Consider the following 7,919-nt stretch of genomic DNA (forward strand, 5'->3'; position numbering starts at 1 on the left):
GAAGATCATTTCTGTCTAAAAAGTCTGTCACGGCTCATCTTGGCCAGCAGCACTGCTCTGGATGATGAATGGCCCCCCTTTCCCCTTGATGAGGAAATTAAGCTGGAAATGCTTGGGCTCCACAATTCCACCTGATGGAGGCAACACTTGATGTTCCTGGCAGGTAACCAGGGACGATTTTCCTTACTTTCATTGTCAGTATGACCAGCGGGGTAAAGTGTTGGACTGTAAACCTCAGGGATTCCAGTTCGGGACTCAGCTCTGATTCACTGCTCTGGTCATAGTGATGCGCACATCAGTGTGCAGTATTGATATGAAAATGAACATTACATAACTTCTGGTTTGGAGGGGTGGTGGTGGTGGGGAACGCCTACGCCAGCAGGACTGAGTGTCAGGCAGGGATCAGCACTGCACTGGGCATCATCAGGCCAACATATACAAGGTAAGCATGAAAAAGGGGATGGGGGTCACCAAGAAACAAAAACAGCCAAAAACACCTTGTCTAATCTGATCTTTCTTCAAACACAAAACATTACCCAAAATCAAACGTTATTGCTAGAAACTCAGAGTCTTTAAACCACAATGAGCTACATAAACATTAATCACATCTGCACAGAGAACTTGTTCAGTTTATCTGCAGACTCAGATGACCAGGAAGTACACAACGTCAAAATCAAATCCTTTCACCATGATGACGTCAGTGCCACACACCTCCAGGTGGTGGTGCATAGCAATTGAGACCTACCTAGAATATAACAACAGAAATAAATTGTATTGTTTATCTGCACTTCCAGAAAGACTCTGATAAGGCCCTGCATGAGCAGTTCGGCATCAAACTAAAAGAAGTAGGAGTTCAGGGTGATGTTTGTAGATGGGTGCAGAATTGGATCAGACACAAACAGCAGAGGGTGATGGTGTGAAGAACCTCATCAGAATTGGCTGGCGTTAAGAGTGGTGTTCCACAGGGGTCAGTGCTAGGGCCGCTTCTCTTTTAATATATTGTCACAAAAGCCACAAAGAGCCATGGCACGGCTTGGGGCAGCCACCCGTATATTTGGTTTCCTGGCTGCAAATTGTTGTTTAAATGATAGCACTGCTATGCACAAAACCGAGTCCAAAACAGAACTGAGGGAATAGGGAAAAGGTGGAGGCTTTTAAAGGGGAAGACCAAAGGGTCAAAGGGGTCGGGCTCATGAGGGTGTTCAGCCATAGGCTCGGTCCTAGATGTGACATCACAGGGGCCGGGGGCCGGCAAGGTCTTCTTCCATAAGCTCGGACCTGAAAGTGACGTCAAGAGGGCCAGGTGGAATCTCCCATGAATGGTCTGCAGGAAAGGTAGAAAAAGAGTCAGTGCACTCTGACACATCCTGGTCTGACTCGGAATTGCCCTTACTCAAGCCCTGTAGCTTCCTCCCATGCGCACATGTGTGACAAGATATAAATGATTTGGATAGGAATATAAGTAACAAGCTGGTCATGTCTGCAGATGATACCAAGCAGATGACACAGATGACACAGACAGGCGGACACGTTTGAATCACCCCACACACGTTTATTATTCATTCCCTATTTACAGTAAGTGCTCACACAAACCCCAAAAGTCCCCAAAGTCCTGGCCAAAAAACAAGGCCTTCTCTTCTTCAGGCCGCCTCCTTGCCTCCTCCTAGACCTCGTCTCTCTTCCACCTGAATGAAGGGAGGCGGCTCCTTTTATACACACCCAGATGTGCTCCAGGTGCTTCCCAGCAATCTTCCACCAGCACTCCCCAGTGTGGCGGAAGTGCCGGCTGTGTACCCGGAAGCACTCTGGGTGTCCCTGCTCCTCTTCCCCCCAGCACTTCTGGGTGTGGCAGAAGTGCTGAGGTCCAGGGCTCCCAAGGCATCTGGGCGCCCCCTGGTGGTGACCACGGGCTTTACAGGGATGAGCTTCCATGCTTTGTACCTGTGGTCCCCATAGCCGCCAGGGCAGTCGCCCCCACATGGCCTGGGGAAGGCGTAAGCCCTCTTCCAGTCCTCCGGGGCGTCCCGGCCGGGTCGCCCCCCCCAGCCACCTGTGACAGTGGATTGGCACATAATCTGGAATCTATTGAATTATTATTGAAGGAATTGGGCATCATACAGGCTTGGGCAGATCTGTGGAAGATGAAATTTAATATCAGTTAATGTAAAGTATTAAACATAGGAAGTAAAAATGTTAGGTTTGAATACACAATGGGCGGTCAGAAAATCAAGAGTACACCTTATGAGAAGGATTTAGGAGTCGTAGTGGACTCTAAGATATTGACTTCCAGACAGTGTTCAGAAGCCATTAAGAAGGCTAACAGAATGTCAGGTTATATAGCGCCCTGATGTGTGGAGTACAAGTCCAAGGAGGTTCTGCTCGACCTTTATAACACACTGGTGAGGCCTCATCTGGAGTACTGTGTGCAGTTTTGGTCTCCAGGCTACAAAAAGGGCATAGCAGAGCTTGAAAAGTCCAGAGAAGAGCAACTAAGCTGATTCCAGGGCTACAGGGGTTGCATTATGAGGAAAGATTAAAAGAGCTGAGCCTTTACAGTTTAAGCAAAAGAAGATTAAGAGGAGACCTGACTGAAGTGTTTAAAATTATGAAGGGAATTAGTCCAGTGGATCGAACTGTTATTTTAAATGAGTTCATCAAGAACACAGGGACAGATACCTAAACATGAACCATCACCATATTTATAGCTCAACTATTTGCCTCCCATGCCTTCCATGTCGCATAAACAAAAGAATGAAATGAAATAAAATAAAATATAAACTTTGTGAAACTTTTTCAAAAATCAGTTCCACCTAATAATAAAACTAACAAAGACCAGAAACCCACTAACTAACTTGTGTGTTATAATATGCAATGAGAGGCCTTTTAAAATCAGACCCCACTGGTATTTCACATACCTGTTACCATTTAGTTATGGTTATTTATTGTATGGAGATCTAAATAATTAAAAGTGTGGATGGGTGTTTTCTGAACTGAAAACAGTTCCCCTATGGCTTCGCTCTGAAGCACCACTCTAACTCCTTTATTTTTAAGAATGTACTAAAAGTTCAGATTACATCCGTATCGATCACAAAAAAAACTGAAGGATCATGAAAGACACCAAAGTCTCGTACAGAGGACCACGAGTGAGGTTGGACTAAACCCTGACACATTCTTCAAGTGGCCGCTTTTGTTTCTTAGGGCTCTTTGTGCCGCTCCTGCTTTGTCTGCAAGGTCTTCAGACCCTGCCCAGCGCTGAACTCATTCCTGGATCTGCTCTGACAAATGAAAAACCTGCAATTACATTTCACAGCAGAATCTTCTTGTGTCACGATTCAAGGTTTTGAACAAAAGTTATTTTGAGCCAGCAGAGCTGCCTAATGACCATGACGGCATTTCTGCTTCAGTCTGTTAGCTTACTTAAATTCTGTGCTTGCTCATCTGTGGTAAAGTTTGGCTCTCCTCAGCCGCGGTGCATCCAGGTATTACAAGAAGAGCGGCTTTGTAACTCATGGATCCACTTTCCTCTCACAGCTCGCCATCGGGGCTGGCAATTTGTAAATGCCTTCATATTTTCTCTTCTGCTTCTTGTACTGTAGTTCTCCCAAATCTTATTTCCATGCCACAGCCATTAAACTGCAGAGTTTCTGGTAGCAAAGTTTCAAGTGGCAGCACTCACAAAGTGGGTTTTACGCTTTCCAGGCTTGGATTGCAAGGTTGGCAATGGCCACAAATTAAAAAAATACTTCATGGGTATGAAATGTAAAATAAGAATAAAGCCAACCCTAAAGATTTGGAGAAAATACAAGTGAGGCATGTTGAGCAACCTCACGTCATCTCACCTGATTGACCTGATTGGGTGTCCTCACACATTTTCAGTTCCTGGAAAAGACAAAAACCTCGGGGGTGGGGGGTGAGGACAAGGAAAACCAAACCCTTGCTTCTCTTTTTCTTTATTAATTTGTGATGCACAGCTTTGGTTTTCAATTCACAAACTTACTCTGGGGGTTATGACCACACAGGGTGCTGAACCACAAACAGATTATCATTTAGGATTCCAGATTCAACTGAAGGTATTTATTTTCCAACATCATTGTTCCAATAATTATCAGTAAACAGGATCAATATCAGATCCAATAAGTAATCTTTCTTCCATTCTTCTTTCCTCCAAGTGAGTGTCACCCTTTTGAATTAGACCTAGGAACAGTTTCTGGTGTCGCACACAAGTCATCTGGTGCACTTCCAGGCCATGTGGAAACCAGCTCCCTCTGGTGGCACCCAAGAACTCCGTAAGGGCTGCATTGTCAAACTCCAATTCCCAGCATGCCCTGTGACTGCAGTGACTGGGTTCAGCCCTGAGGTACACTGCCATCTGTTGTGTGGGGGAACAAAACGGTCCCAGCACCCAAGTCTGCTCGGTCCTTCCATTATGGCTTTCCTGTCTCCCAGCCAGGATGCCCGTCCTTCTTCATGGTACTTGTAAGTTTCAGCCTCAGTAGGGGAGACTCAGGGTCACAGAAAATGTCAAGAGATGCCCTTGTGCTGTTATAATTTTGTGACCTTTTTTACACAGCATTTTTCAGCTACTTTTCTCTGCTTTTTTCTACCCTTCCAGAGTGTTATAGCCAAGTTGTCTTCTTTGTGTTCTTTTCATATTTGTTCATTGTTTTCCATTATTTTCAGGCTATTGTTCTGTTCATTTACTATTTTTCTAATCATATAATATCTGTTAATTTAATTCAATTTAAGTTATTACGCAGTATCTAGGTGTGTTTTTCAGCTCTCTTATTTTGCTTGTATTTTGTGGGTGGACCATAGGAGGCAGGGCCACCTGTCCATCATTGTTAAGTACCCGCCCCTAACTCTATACAAGGAAGCTACGTGTTGAAGTCTGAGAGGTTCATTTTGAATGTGCAGTGGTGTTTGGTGGAATTGTGAGTACTGTGCACTTTGTAATTTTTATTGTGTTTTGTTTTTGACTTCTTGTGCCTTCTTTCAGATTGCGTTTTATAGGATTCTGTTTACCAGGATTGCCTTTGGCAACTTTTTATATACATTAAAACCTTTTGTGTATTTTGCTCCCTTTTCTCAATTAGCATCCTCTTTTACAAAGATTGGCCATATATTTTGGGTTATAATTCTTTATTACTCCGTGTATAACACATTATAATCCTAGATTAAAAAGTACAGTTAGTCTGTAAACCACATTATTCTGGTGGGATGTATCAATTCCTAAGGACATCGGACACAGTAGATTCATGATTAAGGCTTGTATCAGTCATTAGAATAATTAGCTAATTATCAGTAAGTAACATCAATGGGCCTGAAATCCCACACAGGAATATAGACATAAAGAACTTGAGGATGAAGGAGGGTCTCCATCCGTTTGGAGCCGAGAGGCACCGTCGCCTTGACTTTTGAATCATGACTAGCCGTCAGGACTCTTCCTCTCAGACATGCGTGCTTTTCAGCCTTCGTAAGTTTCTTTTTTTTGTTCTAATGGTGTGACACTTTTGACTTTGGAACCAAAGGTGTATTTTCAGTAAGGGCTTTGTCTGAACTTTGTTGTTATTCATTTTTGCCGCTGTTGCTCAATTTCATTTTAAACTTCTATGCTTTGTCTGCAAAGACTGAAATAATAAAGTAGCCACAGGCCGCCGGTGTGGGTAGAGGGCCACTTCTTTCCCACAGGGTCAGCAGTAAACAACATGGGGACGAGTAACGCACCATTGGTAAGTGACAATAAAAAGGCGTCTCAGCCTCCAGTGCATTTGGGACACCCATCTGGTTTGCTCAAGCCAAAGCCAGTGAGCCCCCATCTGGAGTACTGAAGTGTGTGTACATGCGGGCCATTTTGTGTCGCCGTCTGTGTGTGTGTGTGTGTGTGTTACACTTAGGGCTCATGGGATTATTTGAATTCATAATAAACCTAGAGAACTCCACTCACCCCACGATTCAGTCAGTGGGTGGCGTATTTGGCAGGTGGTACACACTCCTTAAAAATAGACTCTTCTATCCCCTGACCTAATGTCAGCCCAAAGATACACACACACACACACTTCAAAATAGTTGGCAGAGGTTAAAAGACTCAAATATTACAGAAAAATAGCATTGGTCTTGACTTTTAATGCTAATTTAATTTCTTCTGTTAAGACACTGGAAAGCAGCACATCACCAAAACAAGAGGCTCTGGCCCACGAGGATCATGGGTAAGTTTTCTGTGTGCCTCAGAGGGTTGCTGGTAATTTGATTCAGAGAACAGGGCTGGATGACTCGGTGATTCTTGTGACAGATGGTCCATAAGTGAGTTTGCAGCAACAAGCTCTCTTTAACAAATGATAAAATGAATGAAGGGTCCTACTGCATACACACTCCGTCCTCTTTGTCTCTGTCAAGTTGTGCCTTCAGCTTTAATCTTGTCTTCTTGTTTCTCTCAGGATGCTTAGACTTCAAAAGCACATTGTTCTGCAGCTCATCTAATATTCCAAGTACTGTACAAGCTATAATCCTTTTATATAAAATATGTGTGTAATTTTGTATGCTACATCTTTTGTGTAAATATAACAAAAAGCCATCTGATAGTAATTTAAGTGATATTAAATGTTTGCTTATATGTTAGTGCATTTCTATGGGAGGTCCTTACAATCCCCACAAGCTGAACTGAATTTCTTGTCTCTCTGACTATGGAGTAGCCTCAGTTAGTGACCAGTAAGGCATGGAGGGCACACGGTTTTAAACGGCACCTTAACGTGCCCAATGATATGTAACGCAATGTGCTGTACTGTATGTGCAGCGCCGTACGTTTAGAGCGGACTGAAGGTGAAGTAAAGCATCTTTACGTACAGAAGCGACTGACGTTTGAAAAGTAAGGCTAAGTTTAGAGAAGAGACATTTTTGCCACATTTTTGCCTTTTATTCTACCTGTGTAAAAGCCTTTTTCTTTATTCTTATGTGGACTGTTTGCTTTGCATTTTCACTACAGTTTGGACTGAGAAATTTCTTTCGGCACACATTTGACCCGTGCTTGATCCTACCTTACTCATCAGCAGCTACATGTCCATCCATCCATTATCCAACCCGCTATATCCTAACTACAGGGTCACGGGGGTCTGCTGGAGTCAATCCCAGCCAACACAGGGCGCAAGGCAGGAAACAAACCCCGGGCAGGGCGCCAGCCCACCACAGGGCACGCACACACGCACACATGGGACAATTTTTAGAATTGCTAATGCACCTAACCTAGCATGTCTTTGGCCTGTGGGAGGAAACCGGAGTACCCGGAGGAAACTCACGCAGACACATGGAGAACATGCAAACTCCACGCAGGGTCCTGGGAAGCAAACCTGGGTCTCCTAACTGCGAGGCAGTAGCACTACCCACTGCGCCACAGTGCCGCCCACAGCTACATGTATTTGTGTAAATATAACACTGTGGCAGACAACCAGGGAACCTGACCCACCAGGAAGCCCCTGTGATGGAAGGACCGGGGAAGGTGATATATTGGGGACAATACCTCCCCCAGAACATGAGAGGACGACCCCCCTGGAGCACATCGGGACCACCAGGGGGCACATGGACGGCAAGACTAATGCCACACCAGGAAGTGCTGCAGGAAGACCATCAACGAGCACCCCATAAAAGGGGCCGCCTCACTCCATTCTGGGAGGCAGTGGACAGAGCTTGCGAGTGGAGGAGTGAGGGCAGCAGAAGAGAAGAAAAAAGGAAAGAAAGAGAAAAAGGGCTGTGAGCACTACTGTAGTTGCTCAATTGTAAAGGGAGAAGTGTAAATGAAACGTGTGTGTTTTGGGACATTTCTCTCGGGGTCTGTTTGTGTCCGGGGTGAATCACCACAACATAAATCCTATAAACATCTACATATTCTAAAGTATCAATCACAGTGATGTCTCGATCGTTAATTGTAT

The sequence above is a fragment of the Erpetoichthys calabaricus genome, chromosome 1, assembly GCF_900747795.2.
Source record: "Erpetoichthys calabaricus chromosome 1, fErpCal1.3, whole genome shotgun sequence".
Lineage (NCBI taxonomy): Eukaryota > Metazoa > Chordata > Cladistia > Polypteriformes > Polypteridae > Erpetoichthys > Erpetoichthys calabaricus.